This window comes from Hemicordylus capensis, chromosome 15 (genome assembly GCF_027244095.1).
Source record: "Hemicordylus capensis ecotype Gifberg chromosome 15, rHemCap1.1.pri, whole genome shotgun sequence".
Lineage (NCBI taxonomy): Eukaryota > Metazoa > Chordata > Lepidosauria > Squamata > Cordylidae > Hemicordylus > Hemicordylus capensis.
The window spans coordinates 10,178,456-10,198,558 of NC_069671.1; the positions used below are offsets into that span (position 1 = coordinate 10,178,456).

The following is a 20,103-nucleotide window of genomic DNA, read 5'->3' on the forward strand; positions in this document are numbered from 1 at the left end:
GCCCACTTCTTCTCTCCCCTGCTTCTCCCCCTCCGCCTCTTTCTGGCCAGCGGGCCAACTGGCCCACTGCTTCTCCCCCCACCGACTGCCCACCCTGATTTCTGGCCAGCCAGCTGGCCGGCTTCTTCTTCTCCCACCTGCTTCTCATCTCCCCCCCCCGGTGCATTATGGCTGGCCAGCTGGCTGGCCCGCTTCTTCTCTCCCCGACTGCTCCCCCACTGCTTCTCCCCCCACCGACCCCCCCACACTTTCCAGCCAGCCGGCCGGCCTGCTTCTTCCTCCCTCCACTCGCTTCTTGCCCGCCTCCGGCCTGCCCACTTCTTCTCCCCCGCATCCCGCCCGGCTGACCAGGCTTTCTGCTTTTCCGGCCGGCCACTTCTCCGCCACCTGCCCTCCCTCCGGCTGCCCCTGCCTTCTCTGCCTGCCCACCAGCGTCGCCGTTGTTGCCCCCTGCTGGCCATTGGCCGGCTGCCACTGTTAACTGCTGGGCCCACTGGCTGGCTGGTGCCATTTTCTCCCCCCCGCTTGTCCTCATCGCTGTCCGGCAGCTCTCCGAACTCTCGTGAGGACTGCCACCCATGGGACTAGTGACAGGTACGTTTAAGAGAACTAAATATATAAAGAGGCTAAGAAAAAAAAAATGAAAAACCTGTATTAACCATTTCTAACACACCATGTGCGCGGATCCTAATCACAGCCGTACAGAATTTGGCTGTCTAGTGCAAAGATTAACTCACGGCCACTTTGGTGGAGGGGCTCAGTGTGAGAACTTCTAAGTTCCCATTTACTTACTTACTTACTTAATTCAGTTTCTATACCGCCCTTCCAAAAATGGCTCAGGGCAGTTTACACAGAGAAATAATAAACAAATAAGTTGGCTCCCTGTCCCCAAAGGGCTCACAATCTAAAAAGAAACATGAGATAGACACCAGCAACAGTCACTGGAGGAGGTCCTGTGCTGGGGGTGGATAGGGAGGAACATCCATCCCTTCCTTGTGCATTTCTGGCCAACTCACTGGCCTGATGCACTGGACTGGTTCAAATGACACAAACTGTGTTTTGTTGGGTCATTCAGGGTCTGAAGAAGATACAGATGGTGGAGAAGGCTGGGTGCAGGAACCAGCTTTAAAAGGATCTGCAGAAGTTACCACCTTGGGGAGGGAATCCCAGGAGTTGCCACCAGTAAGGTCTGAGGAGGTGGCCCTGGCCTGCTGGAATAGGCCCAAGGCCTCTCTAGTCCAGCATGTGGCAAACCAGATGCCTCTGAGAAGCCCACAGTCAGGAGATTAAGGCATGTCCCCTCTCCTGCTGTTGCTCCACTGCAGCTGGTATTCAAAGCATCCTGCCTCCGAGCCTGGAGGTAGCTTATAGTTATCAAGACTAGACCACTGATAGACCTGAACTCCATGAATTTGCCTAGGCCCCTGCTAAAGCCAGCCAAGCTGATGGCCATCACATCCTGTGGCAAAGAATTCCATAGATTAATTGTGTGAAAGGGTACTTCTTTTTATCTGTTCTAAATTTCCTGGCAATCATTCCCCGCACTTCCTCCTCCTCCTCCTCCTCCTCCTCCTCCTCTTCAGAACTCCAGAAATCTAGGAACTCTCAATGCCAGGGGAACCAGTGTTTGGAAATAAGGTACAGCAGCCCCTTTAAGTATCAACAGCTCCTGCCATAGAGGCAGAGCTGGACATATCAGTCCTAGGGCGGGAATGTTTAAACCAGGGCTGCTCAACTTTGGTCCTCCTTAGATGTTGGCCTAGGACTCCCATAATCCCTGGCGATTGGCCACTCTGACTGGGGATTATGAGAGTTGTAGCAGATGGACCCAGTTACGACAGCAATGAATGCACCACGGAGAGATCTTCAAGACCAAGTGGAAGACAGATCATCCTGGAGAGAATCTATCTATGTGGTCGCTAAGAGTTGAAACCGACTTGACGGCACTTAATCATTCAATCAATCAGTACCTAATGACACATGGAAGTAACTTGCCTAGGGAGCAAGAGATTGCTGTTTCGAATCCCCGCTGGTCTGTTTCCCCGACTATGGGAAACACCGATATTGGGCAGCAGCGATCTAGGAAGGTGCTGAAAGGCATCATCTCATACTGTGTGGGAGATGGCAATGGGAAACCCCTCCTGTATTCTACCAAAGACAACCACAGGGCTCTGTGGTCGCCAGGAGTCCACACCGACTTGAGGGCACAACTTTACTTTAGTCCAAAAACAGCTGAGGGGCCCAAGTTGAGCAGGCCTAATTTAAACCCTTAGTGAGCTCCAGGGCCTTGCTGAGGATGCCTTGTGTATCCAGTGATCTGTCCATGGTGCTGTTTCTCTGCCTGGTCCCTTGCTGGGATCTTCGCTTTGGCGGCCCCGGGCACTGGTAACTCTCTAAGCCCCCGACAAGGAGCAGGATACTACCCAAAGTCATTTTAAATGGTGTTGCCTGGGGCTGAACCCGAGTGAGTCCTTCCTCATACAAAGTAGCTGTTCGACCACTGAGCACACAGGCTTCAGGGGTGAGCTATGCCTGCCAAAGGCATAACACTGCTTGATTTTTAAAAGGAGGTGGGTTACCATTTAGGAACATAGGAAGCTGCCTTATACTGAGTCAGACCACTGGTCCATCTCACTCAGTATTGTCAACACTGACTGGTGGCAGCAACTTCTCCAAGAATGTAGGAAGGAGTCTCTCTCAGCCCTACCTGGAGGTGCCAGGGAGGGAACTTGGAGCCTTCTGCTTGCTTGCTTGCTTGCTTGCTTGCATGCAAGCAGGCAGGTGCTCTTTCCACAGCAGCCCCACCCCCTAAGGGGAATATCTTACAGTGCTCTCATGTAGTCTTCCATTCAAAAGCAACCAGGGTGGACCCTGCTTAGCAAAGGGGACAAGTCATGCTTGCTCCCACAAGACCAGCTCTCCTCCTCGTCACATGACTTCATGGCCAGGGAAGTTCTGCCCAGAGATTTCTCCTTGCTGGCTTTAAGGGCTTCACTTTCGACTGACTAGTGGCATAGTTTCCAGTTCCTCACATCAGGGGGGAATAACTGAAGAGGAAATATGTACATTGCGAGAGCCAGAAGGAGTCATAAGAACCATATTGAATTCCAGTCCCTGTCCTCGGCCCGTTTTTGTCTCACCTGCAAATTGGATCAAAAAAAATGTTGCCCGGCTTCATTAAATCGTGAATGAAGATGTTGAACAGTAGTGAGCCCATGACCAATCTCCAGGGAACGCCATTTGTTACTTTTCTCTAGTCTATAATTGCTTCATTTTTATTATTATGTTTTTCAGTTGGCTTTTTAAAAAAAAAGTCTTCCTTAGGTAACACTTTTTCATGCACGCTTATTGCCTGTATCATGGGAGGAAGGAAGACTATTTTAATTGGCATTCCAAAAGTTTCTATGATATCCATGTTTTGCTAATAATCCATGGCAACATTGGGCCACACGCTTTTTCCGTTCCAGATTAGAGAAGTATACTGGGGAGAAGAAAGCAAATCAGAGTGCTCGAGCAGGATGCTTTGAAATCAGATTCAAAATACAGATTTCTGCCTCCTCCCAGCCTCCGTTCCCTGAAACTTGCCCAGATGGGCCAGCAGGATCTCATCATCAGTATTCTGAAAGCCTTAAATTAATAACCACTGAATAATGCATCATGGCGAATATGTATTGTGAGGTACCAAGTATACAATCTATTATGACACTTGCATTATTTTTCTTTGTGCTGCTTGTTTCATTTTATATGGATTATTCACTGCATGGATTTATTTACTTGGACCTCCATAAAGATAGATGTGGGAGGAGAGCTGGCCTTGTGGAAGCAAGCATGAATTGTCCCCTTTGCTAAGCAGGGTCCACCTTAGTTTGCTTTTGAAGGGGAAACTGCATGTGTGAGCACTGCAAGATATTCCCATTAAGGGATGAGGCCACTCTGGGAAGAGCACCTGCCTGCTTGCATGCAGAAGGTCCCAAGTTCCCTCCCTGGCAGCATCTCCAAAATAGAGCGGAGAGAGACTCCTGTCTGCAACCTTGGAGAAGCCGCTGCCAGTCTGTGTAGACAATACTGAGCTAGATGGACCAGTGGTCTGATTCAGTATATGGCAGCTTCCTATGTTCCTATGTTCCTAAGTAAGCCAGTGTGGTGTAGTGGTTAGAGTGCTGGACTAGGGCCGGGGAGACCCGAGTTCAAATCCCCATTCAGCCATGAGACTTGCTGGGTGACTCTGGGCCAGTCACTTCTCTCTCAGCCTAACCTACTTCACAGGGTTGTTGTGAAAGAGAAACTCAAGTATGTAGTACACCGCTCTGGGCTCCTTGGAGGAAGAGCGGGATATAAATGTAATAATAATAATAATAATAATAATAATAATAATAATAATAATAATAATAATATAGGACTATGACTGGTATAATCTTGCATAGTGGCTACAAGCTGGAACTGCCAGTTAAGGAAGTCTCTGGTCTTGTCTTTGCCCAAATTTGTTGAATGGTCTTAGGCAAACTACTCTCTCTCAGCTACAATCTCTGCCAGTCTGCAATGTGGGAATAATAATTCTGGCCTACCTTACAGAGTTGTGCCGAGTCTTACGGAGATGATGTGCAATGCTCTCGCTCTCTCTATGGTGAATATTGTTGCACAGAAGCTGATATCATATATGCTGGTTTCTGAACCATGATACAGATATCCTAGGCAAGAAGAGGCAATGTAGCATATTAGATGCTGAGATGTCAGACAGGATAGGGCTCCCATATTGTTCATAGCTATGCAGAAGGATTTGAATGGTTGCAACTCCTCACCCCTGTGTGACAAGTTCCACCTTGACAAATTTCCTTTTCTACACTGCTATTCAAGGTTATGGATGAACAGATTCCCTCCGTTATGTTCTGTAATTGGTCTGAGTTCCTAACATCCTTTGATTTCACTCTGGACCTTGAGTTCCAGCATGATTTCTTGTGAATGGATATTGGGCATGCAAATTAAATGGTGTGTGTGTGGTGGGGGTATCCCATCCCAGGTGGGTTTGTTGGCTAAGCTATGGTTTTAACTGTGGCAGAGGTCTGGGTAGAAGACAGGGGTCTCACTGGAGATGGCTCATAGGGCACAGACCCCCCAATGAATTGCTCAGAGCCCTGAATCTCATCAGCTACCTCCCTCCCCCATGACCTCTTCTAGAAAGGAAGTGCAGCAGTGGAGGCAATAGCACAGAGCAAAGGAGATAGCTCCTGGCCTCACCCAGCTCTCTGCTGCTTCCACCTTCATGGATACTGTATTAGAATATTAGAGATTATGAAACATATACATAATTATTCTTGGTATCACTCAGTTCAGTTATCAAAAGGAGAACTGTGGGTCCAGGCCCCAAGATGTTTTAAGTGCTAGCTAGCAATGCTTCTGGTGAAAGGCAAGAGTCCCAGGCAAGTTTCAGGACCTCAGACAGCTCCAAGGGAGAACAAGAATCAGGTCAGGACTGAGGACAGCTCCGTGCAGGAGAAGCTGAGCTGTAGTCATATCAAAGCAGGAAAGATGTTGCTCCAGGGAAAGTCTGGAGTTAAATGCAGTCTTTTGTGGGTTGCTGATGAGGGTGATTTAGCCCCACCCTTTGCTTGGAGAAGGTTTCTGCAGCTTAGGGGAACCTAACCTGATGTTTCACAGGATAGTTGTGCGGATAAAACCAGGGATTGTGTCCATCACCCTGAATTCCTTGGAGGAATTGGGAAATGCAAATATAATTAATATTAGTACATTACCATGAGCTCATTGGAAGAGGAGGAGGAGGAGGAGGAGGAGGACAGGATGCAAATGTGATTAATAATACGAATTCTCATTTCTGCTGTGAAGAAGCTGCCATGAGTCAGGGAACAGACTGGGCCTGCCATTTAAGGACAGCAAACCATTTTAATTTGTTCTGCTGCTATTTAGTGCAGGTGGTCCCGTTGGTATTCTTCACCCCAGCGCCAAAGTGGTCTGTTTTGTTCCCATCCCAAACGGTGTTTTATGATCTGCCAACATCCATTTGCAAAAGTGCCTACAGAGGAATGGGTCTCTCTCCCCCACAGCTGTCCATTCGCTGCCACGCCATTCCGGCCCTTCCCTTGGCACTCTCGCCAGTGTGGTAATCTAGGTCAGGCTTTGGCAGACTTGCAGGCCCAAAGGTGTAAACAGTTCCATGGCCAGGTCCTGCGGCTTGTCAGGTGTTTGCAGAAGCTCCTGTGGTCACAGGCAGGCCAAAGAAGAGGAATAACAGTAATGAGTACCAAGCCCCTGTTAGGCTGCAGTCCAAGGCTAGAGTGCGGCAGCATGAGGCCTGGGGTCTACGAGGGGGGCAGGCCTGCTCTAGGTTTTGCCTCAGATTGGGAATGTGGCCATTGCTTTTGTAAATGCAATTATTATTTATTATCCCCTACAAATTAATGATCTGCCTAGGATGAATATCATGATTTATAAGATCATCCTCATCAATAATAACAATAATTATTATTATTATAAATATTTTAAAATATTTATATCCCACCCCTCCAGTACAATACTGCTTGGGGTGGCTCGCAACAGTAAAACAATAAAGGTAATACAAAATTTAACACAATAAAACAAATAAAACACATTGTAGAATAAAAAACAATTAAAAATGAATTAAAATTAAAATGCCATCAGCTGGCATTCTGAGGTCCTTTTATGGACCTCTGAACCAGCCTGGCGGTCTGATGGTTCAGCCAGTTTGGTGACGGTGGGTTTTTTTTGTTGTTTTTTTTTGAGGGGTGTGTGTTACAGTTTATATCCCACTCTTCCTCCAAGGAGCCCAGAGCGGTGTACTACATACTTAAGTTTCACCTCACAACAACCCTGTGAAGTAGGTTAGGATGAGAGAGAAGTGAGTGGCCCAGAATCACCCAGCTAGTTTTCATGGCTGAATGGGGATTTGAACTCGGGTCTCCCGGTCCTAGTCCAGCACTCTAACCACTACCCAACGCTGGCTCTTTAAGAAGGGTTGCCCTTAAGGAGCAGTAAGGGTGCTCTCCCCCACCCCCATGTTTTCCCCACTGGCTCTGTCTGCAAGATCGCTGGTGTGGGACGGCAGTGTACCTCCTGGTCAGCGTCAAACCAGAAGTGCCCGACATGCACGCTTAAAATCCCCCTCCCGCCACCAAACCGGCCACCAAACCTACCGTTTCATGCACATCCCTAGTAAAGCACATCAAAAAGTCTCTCTAAACTATGATCTTTTAAACAAAAATACACCCTAAGGGAGGGAGCATGGCAAAGCCCTTCTGGGAGGGCATTGCAGAGCCGAGGGGCCACAACCAAAAAGGCCCTGTCTCTTTCCCCCATCAACCAAAACTCAGTCAATGGCAGGTCTGCAACCAGGGTTTGAGTTGCTGAGCCAAGGGCCTTGGCAGATTCATAAGGGCAAATGCAGTCCAACAGAAACCTCAGCCCCAGCAGTTGTTGTGAGGATAAACACAGCCTTGTGCACCTCTCTTGGGTCCTTGGAGGAAAAGTGGGATAGACGGGCAAAAATAAACAAACCAACAAACCACAAAACAATATCTGTGTGGCACTGAACAGCTTCGGGCCTTCACTTGAACACTTGTGACTTGAAGCATCACAAAACATCAGGCACAGATGGAGGAATTTTCTGATATTAAAAATATGTTTATAAAGTATAACACTTAATAGTTAAAATCGCCATTCGTTGCGCCCCTGGTAGCTGCCTCACCCACTTAAGAACACATAAGAACAGCCCTGCTGGATCAGGCCCAGGAAGGCCCATCTAGTCCAGCATCCTGTTTCCCACAACAGCCCACCAGATGCCTCTGGGAAGCCCACAGGCAAGAGGTGAGGGCCTGCCCTCTCTGCTGCTGTTGCTCACTTGCAACTGGTATTTAGAGGCATCTTGCCTCTGAGACTGGAGTTGGCCTGTAGCCCTCAGACACCATGGATAGACCTATCCTCCATGAATCTCTCTAAGCCCCTCTTAAAGCTATCCAGGCTGGTGGCCATCACTACATCCTGTGGCAGAGAATCCCACAGATTAATTATGTGCTGTGTGAAAAAGTACTTCCTTTTTTAGGTCCTAAATTTCCTGGCCTCAGGTTTTATGGGGAGACCCCTGTAGGGTTGCCAACATTTCATTGCCAGAATGAGGGACACAAGTTTGGTGGGCTGGGGGGCTACTCCATGCACTGATCCCTCATCCTATCTTTGCACTGGCACGCTTGAGACCGTAGGGCACAGACTCCTGTTCCTACTGGTGCTTTATCAGAGCCCGGAATGTACAACCCAAGCCCCATATTTGATCTGGAACTGTAAAACAAACAAGGTCAATGACAGAAGGACTTCTTTACCCTTTCCATCCCTACTGATAAATGTCTGGGGAACATCCAAACACTGACAGATCACGGATCATAGATTCAAAGGAGCCCTTTTCAGCACGCCTCAAGTGTCCAACCCGTTAGGTTTTCCTTTGTTAGGGAGAACAAGAAATCGTCGGAAAAACTAAAGTAAACCACAATCTGGTTCCGAGCCAACAATATTAACTAAGTTCTTATAGTGCCTTTGAAGTTAGCAGGGGGTATCCCGGCTCGCGGAGCAAAGAAAGAACGATACTTTAAGTGATTCCTTTTCATCCCTTTAGCTTAATGAAAGATTAATAGCCTTGTTATTTTTGTTGCTGCTTTATTTTATTTCTCCTTAAAAAAAGAAAAAAAAGAAAAAAGAGGAGGCTTTTTAGCACTTGTTGAAACTAAAGCATTGCTTAGAATGATTTTATGGGTCACTGGAATCTAATTTTTGTATCAACACTGTTATGAAGCATATTGTCCTGTTATTCAAAGTCACTCTGTAATTGTAGCACAGCATGGCCACTAACCAAGGATGCTAATTCACAGGCGATTCTTACTTCAAGTCATTTCAGTCATCAGAACATAGGAACTTCATACTGGGTCAGGCCATTGGTCCATGTAGCTCAGCATTGTCTCCACAGACTGGCAGCGGCTTCTCCAAGGTTGCAGGCAGGAATCTCTCTCTCAGCCCTTATCTTGGATATGCTGCCAGAGAGGGAACTTGGAACCTTCTGCTCTTCCCAGAACGGCTCCATCCCCTGAGGGGAAGATCTTACAGTGCTCAGTCTTCTAGTCTCCCATTCATATGCAACCAGGGCAGACCCTGCTTAGCTAAGGGGACAAGTCAGGCTTGCTACCACAAGACCAGCTCTCCTCTCAAAGGGATGGGAGGAGGCTATGGAACCCGCCTGCTTAGTCAGAGTGAGGAGGTGCAGACAGATGGAAACCCTGCAGCTGGCTGGCAGAGTGGCAAAGATTTCTGAAAAGAAGCAGTCTGGTACCAGTGTGCTGCCTTTGCGCAGAGCCTGTGGTCACTGTGAATCTGGCACAGCCTGCATTGCACTTGTTCCTGCGCCTCAAAAAGCCTGTCCAAATCCATTTGTAAATTAAAGGCATCTACAGACACTGTGAGTCTTCAGTGGTTTCCTTTTCTCTGGTCATTCAATCGATGGACTGCTTGAGCCAACGGCCTTGGTGCCCAGCAGCAATATTAAATGTGTTGAGGCACTTCTCAGTTTCCCTTATAAGAGCCTGATGCAGCATTTGGATGAGTGACATTATTATTATTATTATTATTATTATTATTATTATTATTATTATTAACATTTTATATCCCGCTCTTCCTCCAAGGAGCCCAGAGCAGTGTACTACATACTTGAGTTTCTCCTCACAACAACCCTGTGAAGTAGGCTAGGCTGAGAGAGAAGTGACTGGCCCAGAGTCACCCAGCTAGCATCATGGCTGAATGGTGATTTGAACTCGGGTCTCCCTGGTCCTAGTCCAGCACTCTAACCACTACACCACGCTGTGCTGTAAGGCAATTCCCCTTAAAGGATTGGGCCATAGCCCAGTAGAGGAGCATCTGCATGTTTGCGTGCAGAAGTTCACTCCCTGATTCACTCCCTTGCATCTCCACACTGAGCAAGATGGACCAAGGATAAAAGAAGGCTCTGATGCATTTCCTCACCTACATCCTGGGGCCTGTAAATGTAATAGCAGCACCGGTGTCTGTTTTTATTGGGATGCATATCTGGGGTGGAAGTAGGAGAAAGGCACAAGCTGGAAGCATGGTGCAGTGGTTAGTGTTGGACTGTGACCAGGGAGACCCGAGTTCAAATCCCCATTCAGCCATGAAACTCACTGAGTGCCTATGAGCCAGTCACTTCTCTCTCAGACTAACTGTAGGGTTATTGTGAGGATAAATGCTCTGGGCTCCTTGGAGGTGCAGTGAAATGTAAATGTAAAAATAAAATTAAATAAATAAAACTGACTGCCACACAATGTGGACCTTCCCTTGCAAGTGCACACATTTATTTATTTATTTATTTGATTTATATGCCGCCCCTCCAAAAATGGCTCAGGGCAGTTTACAACAAATAAAAACAATTAAAATCAATTAAGAGCTAAAATCAAAACTAAATCATTCATTCATTCATTCATTCGATTTCTATACCGCCCTTCCAAAAATGGCTCAGGGCGGTTCACACAGAGTAATAACAAATAAGTAATTAAACAATTTAAATCATTTAAACATTAAAAACATTAACACTAATCATTTAAAACCAGCATTAAAAATTTAAACCAAAAATCTAATTAAAAGCCTGAATGAATAAACGTGTCTTCAGTGCCTTTTAAAAAGTTGCCAGAGATGGGGAGGCTCTTATTTCAACAGGGAGCGCATTCCAAAGTCCAGGGAGAACAACAGAGAGGGCCCGTTCCCAAGTAGCTGCCAAACGAGTTGGCAGCAACTGCAGGAGAACTTCTTTAGATGATCTCAACAGGCAGTGGGGCACATGGTGAAGAAGAAGAAGAAGAAGAAGAAGAAGAAGAAGAAGAAGAAGAAGAAGAAGAAGAAGAAGAAGAAGAAGAAGAAGAAGAAGAAGAAGAAGAAGACGTTCTCTTAAATACCCAGGGCCTAAGCTGTTTAGGGCTTTATAGGTAATAACCAGCACCTTGTATTTTATCCAGAAATGTATCAGATGCCAGCAAAGGAATTCTGAGACTTATGGTTCTTGAGCTCATTTCCTAAAATACATACTACCCTCTGAGGGTGTTCACACGAGCAGCCCTACCTAGGTAGGGCTGCTTGTGTGAAATGCCAGGATCGAGGCAGATCGTGGCACTGCCTTCCCGAGTAACATGCCCTATTACCCAGATCCAGGGTCATGTAAGCACCCAGCTTGAGGGGAAATCCCTCAATGCAGCACTTTTATCACATGGTGCATATAGGGATGTCTGGAGGCTGGGCTTCATTTTCCCGGCATTCGGAGATCCATGTTGCTCAGAGCTGCATGGATCGTGTAGGTGCGCAAGCCACACACCACACAGAAGAATAATGATCGTCCAGGGGAGGAGGGAGGTTTGACCCTGCCTTCCTCCCCGCCCCAGTAATGTTCATGCGAATGACCCTTCTGTCTCTCAGACAAGTCCTGGAGTTTCAGTAAACACATATCGTGATTTGTGTAGTGCTCCAGAGCAAGGGTGCATAAGAAAAAACCCGTGGGAAAGCCAGATTTCAAGGTAGGGGTGTGTGTGTGTGTGTGTGTGTGTGTGTGTGTGTGTGTGTTAAAAAACCCTCTTAACTTAAACTTTAAAAATGTTGAAGTTGACCATTCTTAGCTAGTTAAAGTTAAAAGTGAATAGCTGGAAATTGTAATTAGCCAAAAAATGCATGAGTAAAGTCAAAAAGTTTACAATTTCTTTGACTTGATGATGAGTTATTTATTAATTCTGATGCAGACTAGGTCAAACTGGTTCAGATTTCATGCCCAAAAGATGTGGAGACGCCATCTGAGAAAACATCAGGTGATCGGGAACTCCAGACTCTGAAAAAATTCAGATGGGAAGGAGTTCAGAAGCATAGACTACCTCCAGGCTCCGAGGCGGGATGCCTTTGAATACCAGTTTGCAAAGGATCAGTGGCAGGAAAGGCGGCATGCCTTCATTTCTTGCCTGCAGGCTAGGAGTGTGCACGCACCCCAAACTGTGGTTTGGTTCGAATTCAGACCAAATTCGAGCTGAACTGCTGAACTGCCAAATTCGGTCAAACTGACCAGCCGGTTCAGTCCATTTGATTGAACCAGTGTGGCAGTTCTAGGGGCTATACTTGTAGAGGGGAATCCAGCGAAGATTCCCCTTTACAAGCAAAAGGGTTGGGTGTAAAAGGTGGTTTACAGGTGGTTTAAAGCCACCTTCAAAGGGTGGCTTTAGAGAAGAAGTGTAATGTTCTTACTGGCCCGGTGGTGGCTGCCAGTGCCACCACGCACCCGCCCGGTTCAGCCCAAGCACGTGGTGATCCGTCTTCAGCAAGCTGCCGCCGGTGGTGGTGGTGGCATGGTTCTGGCCTCGACAGATGCGTGGAGGCCATTTGCATGGCCTCTGTGCATCCACAGAGACCAGAACTGTGCCGGTGCTGTGCAGGCAGCTTGCTGAAGATCACCGTGCACTTGGGCTGTGCCGGGGGGAGGGGGTGAGCAGCAACACCGGCAGGCACTGCTGGGCTGGTAAGAACGTTAAACTTTTGCTCTCACCGCCCCTCCGGCCACACTTTCGATTCCGAACCGGTCCACCCCAACCGGGCTTGGTTTGGTTCGATCGCAGATTGAATTGCCTCCAGTATGGTTTGCGACTGAACCGCCAAACTGACCCAGTTTGAGGTGAACTGGTTTGGGATCAAATGGTTCACACCCCTACTGAGGGCTTCCCAAAGGCATCTGGTAGGCCACTGTGGGAAACAAGATAGGCTTTTGGCCTGGCCCAGAAAGGCTGTTCTTATGTTCTTATCTCTACCTGTGAGCCCATGGCGGCTTCCAGTCCAGCAAAGTGAAATGGCCCTCTGCCATTGATACCAGACAGAGGGCCGGTTCAGATAACCAAATAAACCATCGGTCCAGCCATGAGTGCAGCTTCTAACCTGACTGAGCCTCCCGCTTCGCCCATCTCCTGACCTCCACAATTTGCATACTGTCAAGCCACAGCAGTCTGCAGCTCAGCCAAGCCTGGAGCTGTAGTTTAACCGTGGCTTATAAACCACAGTCAAGGCAGATGCAAAACTGGAGATTCGACTCTGAGTTCACCATCGTTTGTAGACCACAGTGAAAATGTAGGGGAGAATTTGAGTCAACTCAACTTATTTGGCAGAGAAACGCAGTTTGATTAGAACAGAGCTCAGGGAGGAGACGTGGAGACAATTGATTAAGGGCTAAACGAAGTAAAGGTGTATTTGAAGAAGTTGCAGACTTAGAGAGAAAGGCTTGCACCCTGTACCAGCAAGCTCACGGTGGAAGGAGCCAGCATAGTGTAGCAATAGCAATAGCACTTACATTTATATACCGCTCTATAGCCGGAGCTCTCTAAGCGGTTTACAGTGATTTAGCATATTGCCCCCCAACATTCTGGGTACTCATTTTACCGACCTCGGAAGGATGGAAGGCTGAGTCAACCTGGCATCTTCAAGATAAGGCTGAGAGAGATTCCTGCCTGCAGCCTTGGAGAAGCTGCTGCCAGTCTGTGTAGACAATACTGAGTTAGATGGACCTCGGTGTATGGCAACTTCCTATGTTCTAATGATTTAAAGAAGTGGTGCAAGGATTGAATGAGAACACAGGGGCAGTCCTATACTCTCTACCTTTAATTCTAATGTTCCTAGCAGTCCGTAGAAGTTACTGCATTTGTCTCAATTCAAGACTAGTTTCCCCCCACAAGTGCGTTGATAACAGGTCATTGAAATCAGGAGATTGTCTGGAATTCAGAGTCCTGGCCCTTTTGAGTAAATGCAGTTATAAATGTATTTAACCTCTACTTTTTAAGGGGGCTGTCTTAAATTCAGAGTCATCTTCTATTTGGGTAAATACGGGTATTGGGTGTTGAGAGTTGATTCTTATGGGGTCACATCTCCAACAGAAACAACAGCCCTGAGCTTGGATGAGCCACAGAGCTGTGGATTAATAAACCACAACTTATTTATTTATTAATATTTTTTATATCCCCCCTCTTCCTCCAAGGAGCCCAGAATGGTGTACTACATAATTAGGTTTCTCCTCACAACAACCCTGAGAAGTAGGTTCATAAGAGCTCTGCCCAGGAGCTCAGGGGATAAACAAGGGAACATGGGTAATTGAGAGGGGAGGAAATTGTGTTCATGGTAACAAATCGTGGTTTATTGATCATATGAATCAGCCCTGAGTCAGTCTGCTGCCCAGACATCTAGTCAATATGACAGACAGACATGTGGGAAGTTTTCTTTTAAAACAAGTTGTCTTAATCGCATTTTCGGGCGGAAAGATGGTCCCAGTGTACAAAATAAAGTGCATTGCTTCTCTTGATAACGAGTCTCTTTCAAATAAGAAATCAGAGGTTGTGTAATGCGCCAGAAATTAAAACAGAATTTCTCTGCCATTATACCAAACAGCCTACTTAATAAGTGGGTAATGAAAAAGAATAATTTATTATGGCTTGTGAATTTTGACAGTTCTAAAAAGACATCCTTAGAGTTTCCCCAAAGGGAGAAGAACCATGTTGCTTCCTCAGTGCACTGGCGTTAAATGTAATTTCTCTGTCTGTAGAATTTTGCTTCTGCTTGGGAGAAGGAGTTTCATTCCCCCCCCCCCACCCTACACCATAACCTATTTTAGGCAATTATAATCTGCAAGTAATAAATCATTTTCTTTCACTTCTCATGGGGTGTGAGTAGATGTAAGAGAGCATTCCAAAGCCTTAATTTATATCAATGTTTGCATTACCATTAAATGAATTAAATGGGCTCTACAAATGTCCTCCCATAGATTTACAATAAAACGAGGAGGTTTCTTAAAGACAGTATAATTCTAATTGTCTGCTTTTGCATGTAATTTTTAAGTGTCATGGCAGAACAAAAAGAAAATTAGAAGGCCGTGGATTGCAGGTGGAATACAGATAAAGCCAGGCAGCTGACTTCTGTATTCAGGATGAGGGGGCATCCCTGTATCCAAGACGGCAGTCTCCATGCTGGAAATGTGTCTTGTCACACAGCCTGACGGCTTCTTGGATGACTAGGCAAGAAAGTGTGGGCACCTCTGAGCAGTAAAGGTGGAACAATATGTACACATGTTTCCTGACCTCTAAAAACATCCCCACAGTGGCACACCAGATGCCTCTGGGAAGCCCCCAACCAGGAGATGAAGGCAGGCCCCCTCTCTAGCAGCGTTGCTCCTCTGCAACTGGTATTTAGAGGCATCTTGCCCTTGAACCTGGAGGTAGCCTATACTAGCCATCAAGGCTACTAGCCATTGATAGACCTGTCCTCCATGACTTTGAATAAGCCCCTTGTAAAGCCATCTGAGCTGGTGGCCAACCACCCCACCCGGAGGCAGAGAATTCCATAGATTAATGATGTGCTATGTCAAAAAGTACTTCCTGTTATCAGTCCTAAATTTCCTGGCAATCTGTTTCTAAGGATGGCCCCTGGTTCTAGTGTTGTGAGAGAGGGAGAGAAAAACATTCTCTTGGTCCACTCTCGCCACACCATGAAGCATTGTATAAACTTCTACCATGTCTCTCATTGTGCTTGGTATATTTTTAAAGCCCTAAATGACTTAAAAACAATCTACCTCAGGGTTTCTGAACCTTGGGAACCCAGGTGTCGTTGGACTACAACTCCCATCATCCCCAGCCATGGCCTTTGTGGCTAGGGATGATGGGAGTTGTAGTTCAACAACATTTGGAGACTAAAAGTTAAGAAACCTTGGTCTACCTGATGGAGCAATCAATGAATTCAATGTACCATTCAATGAATTCAATGTACCATTAAATCAATGTACCTGAAGGAGCAATCAATGAAATTGATTGCTGGGAAATCTAGGACCAACAAACAGAAGTACTTTTTCACACAATGCATAATCAACTTGTGGAATTCTCTGCCACAAGATGTGGTGACAGCCAACAACCTGGAAGGCTTTAAGAAGGGTTTGTGTACACATACACAAACACAGACACCAGGGCTGGATTATGACGTGCTGAGGCCCCTAAGCTACGTCAAGCTTAAAAGGCCTCCTAGCATTACACACACACACACACCCATTATTCTAACAAAAAGGACAATGGAAATAGGGATAAAAATGTGTTATTTTTTTACTTGACAAAGATGCAACAAAAACTAACAATCTAACAAATACAGCCATCTTGCAAGAAAATAAATAAATATGTGGGTGTATGTATTTAGTTTCTAGTGTGCATGCACGTACATACGCTACGGCACACAGCCCTTTCAGGCATTGCAGCTGCTGTGTTCTGCATCACTGATAACTTTATCACAGGACAATTATCTTGTTCATCTAGAAAGGCCTTAAGAATAATCATGTGACCTGTTGCCCAGCTTGCTGCCCTCTCTAAGCCTCCCAGCACAGCTTAAAATCTGCTTCCCCCCTCCCTCCCCACAATCTATCCAATTATTACAAATGCAAAGAAAACAACACACAGTGTCCATGATCAAAAATGGCACCCCAAATCAGCCCCAAATTGGCTCCAGTGCTCAAAATGGCGGCTGGAAATAACCTCGGAAGTCATTTCCATCCATCCCCGACCCGTGGATGCGCAGGTTTAAACCCCCCATCCCCCCCCATATGCTAAGGTTGGGTGTGAATTACCCAACCACGGATATGCAAAACTGCAAGTACTGGACCCACGATTAATGAGGTCCTCCTGTACTGCTAGTTTTTGCAAGAAACAGTACTATAACCACTCACAGGATTGTTATTGTTGTTGCTATATTATTATTATTATTATTATTATTATTTACAAAAAAAGAATAATCAGACAGCAGCCAAGGTATTATGTCTGTGCAACTGACTTTTATTCCCACTCCCAGCTTCTTACCCACGCAACGCAGCTGGGGCCCTTATCAATAGACACCGCTGTCTATGAGATAGCCGGGGAAGAGGGAAATGAAGGAGGCACGCAGCCGAAAATGAGGCATTTTACACTTCATTTGTATGCCGTTTCCCAATTTGTGTCCCAAAGCTAAGGGAGGGCGGTTGCTGTTAAAAGGAAAGTGCAGCTCTTTTTTAGAATTAAAAACTCATTTTTTAACAGAGACCAGCAGGGGGGTTGCTTGATTCAAGATGAAGCACAAGTGAGTGCCAAGCTCTCCTGAAAATTCTGTCAGTACTGGTGGTGAATATTCCCTCTTTTTACTATATCAGGGAAGCAAACTAAAGCAAAGAAGCGGGGGATCCAAAATTGGGATGAAAACGCTCTGCCAAGTTTTAAAAAGTTTTTAATCACCGCTGGCCATTATGGCTGGAGATGGTGGGAGTTATAGATTGACCAGATTTGGGAGGAGGAGAGCTAGCCTAGTGGTAGCAAGCATGACTTGTCCCCTTTGCTAAGCAAGGTCCACCCTGGTTTGCATTTGAATGGGAGATGAGAAGTGTGAGCACTGTAAGACATTCCCCTTAGATGGAGCCACTCTGGGAAGAGCATCAGAAGGTTCCCAGTTCCCTCCCTGGCAGCATCTCCAAGAGAGGGCTGAGAGAGATTCCTGCCTGCAACCTTAGAGAAGCCGCTGCCAGTCTGTGTAGACAATACTGAGCTAGATGGACCAAGGGTCTGAGTCTGTATAAGGCAACTTCCAACGCTACTATGATTCCTGGGCTTAAGCTCTTGACAGTCTTTCATGCTGACATCTTCTGGCTTTGAATCCCAAATGGCCACCTATCTTAAAAGATATACACAGGCTGCCGATTGGTTTCCGGGCAAAATACAAGGTATTGGCTATAACCTATAAAGCTCTAAACAGCTTAGGCCCCGGGTATTTAAGAGAACGTCTTCTTCGCTATGAGCCCCACCGCCCATTGAGATCACCAGGAGAGGTTCAAGGTTCGTCTTCAGTTGCCACCGGCTCATCTGGTGGCTACTCAGGGACGGGCCTTCTCTGCTGGTGCCCTGAGGCTTTGGAACGTGCTCCCTGCTGAAATAAGAGCCTCCCCATCTCTTACAACTTTTAAAAAGGCAGTCAAGACACATTTGTTCACCCAGCCTTTTAATTAGATACTGTTTTAATAGATTGATAGTTTTTAATAGTTTAAATGTTTTAAATTTTAAATTGTTATAATGTTTTAACCTTTTTACTTGTTTTTTTATTGTTTTGTTGCAAAACCTCCTGGAGACTTGTGTTTTGGGTGGTGTAAAAATATGTTAAATAAAATAAAATAAAATAAATGACAACCTACCATTTGTGTGGCATTTAATCTGCTTTAATGCTCCTGTTTTAACTGCATTTTTATATGTGCATTCTTTTTCTTAAGAGCTCAGTTTTGTTAATGGTATATATAAAGCCACCTTCACCACCAGTTTTACTGGAAAGGCAGGGTACAAAGTATTTAAACGAATAAATGCAGTTAACAGGTTTTGTTGTGCGATACACAGCCATCTGTTGTGGGATACATTGATTTAGGACAACTCAAATACATTTTCTCTCCATTTTCCGTATGGAAGGAAACAGCAGGGGAAAGTTGTGCTCAGCTTTGATTAAAATTTGGCAGTCTCGGAGCATCAAATGATCTCAGAGTTTTGTCTGACCTAGACGCCATCAGCTGGACATCCCTGAATGGTCACATCTCCGGCAGTGCCCGTAACCATAGGGAGTCCAGCGACATGAAATCTGAAAAGACGAGGAAATAAGAGAGCTGTAAACGTCCGTGCTATTTCTGCAGCGGGCTTTCAGAACATGCAACAGCTTTTTTTTAAAAAAAGAGAAAATATCCCGTAATTCAACAATCAAACGCTATTTTCATTAGCACCTGGATTTTGTCAGGTGCCCGGCAAACGCAAAGGTGAGTTGTCAAACTGTGAAGAGCTCTTTTATTCCTTCCTATATTTCTGCAAGCATGGGAAGAAAAAGCCCTGTCTCCTTCTGTTCTAGACCATTGTAGTTTGGGACTTTCATATTTTTTTAAGCCTTCGGATGTAGATGGCAATCTTGAAAGCTGGTCCCATTTTGTTGTTGTGGCCATGGCTGCCTGTTCTCCTGGCATCCGCAGCTTTAAAATGTGTGTGTGCCTGTGCGTTCTAATTGTATGGCCATGGCTATGCTTTCAATGTGGCTTTTTCTACACGAACAGCACGCTTTGAAGTGTGGAGCTGGAAAGATGGTGGGGACCAAAGGTGAATGGGGCTTGCAAGAGAAGTTTGCTTTCCAGGCAGGGAACGGGTTGGCAGGGTGAAGGAATTAGTCTATTGATATTCAGTGCTTTGACCTGCTGACAATGCCAGAAGCCCCGAGGTTACAATAGCTGCACATCCCAGCATTGAGTGCCGCTGGAGGGAGACCGACCTTATCTGCTTTGCTCCGCTTTGGTGGAAAAAGCAAAATGAGCATGGGCCATGGGCCCAGGGCGTACAGCAGCAAGAATTTCGGAGAGGTTGGGGCAAGGAAGCAGGGAGAAGCTATTTGGATCAGCCTCCATTCCATTGGGTTTTGGCTTGAAGAATAACTTGGCTTTGGATGTGAACAGCATTTTTATATATATATATATATAAAACAAACACCTGATCCTGGGCAAGGAAAATAAATTAATAGCAACGTCCGGTGGTGGCTTTTAAAGGGTGTGCACTGAGCAGAGCGGCTTCCTGCTGCTCCCCACTTTAGGATATGAAAGTCCCACTCTTGCTTTGAAAAGAGTTTTTTTAAAAAGAAATCAAAGCGAGATCAACTTCCCCCTCCCCCCCGCCCCAAACACGCCGGAGATGGGTTCTCCCCTGGTACGCCTCCCATTTCCAACAAAGCGTGGCTACCCTCGCAAAAGACATCGTTGCCCTGGGGACTCCCAATTTTATTTCTAACTGGATTTAAAACACGCCGCAGACTCCAAACAGGACTTGAAAGAACACAGCCTCGTAGGAAAAGGGATGGCGGAGAGATAACAAAGGGCTGCAGAATGAGCTGCCCCAATATTGTCAAGAGGAAACGCGTGTGGCAATAGATGGTAGATGGTGGGATCAGGTTTTTGAGTGCCGTAGTTTCCTGAACCTAAGACTAGGATTTTTCCCAAGTTCTTTGATCTTA

The 20,103-nt window shown here is 46.1% G+C and overlaps 1 long non-coding RNA gene across 2 annotated transcripts in view; it reads right to left on the reverse strand.

Annotated features, from left to right (window-relative positions):
- Positions 1-20,103, reverse strand: part of LOC128338089 (uncharacterized) — a 114,344-nt gene that overhangs the window by 1,599 nt on the left and 92,642 nt on the right. For both annotated transcript variants that reach the window (XR_008312506.1, XR_008312505.1), the window contains one exon: positions 4,566-4,688. This is a non-coding gene — a long non-coding RNA (uncharacterized LOC128338089). The remainder of the gene's footprint in view (positions 1-4,565; positions 4,689-20,103) is intronic.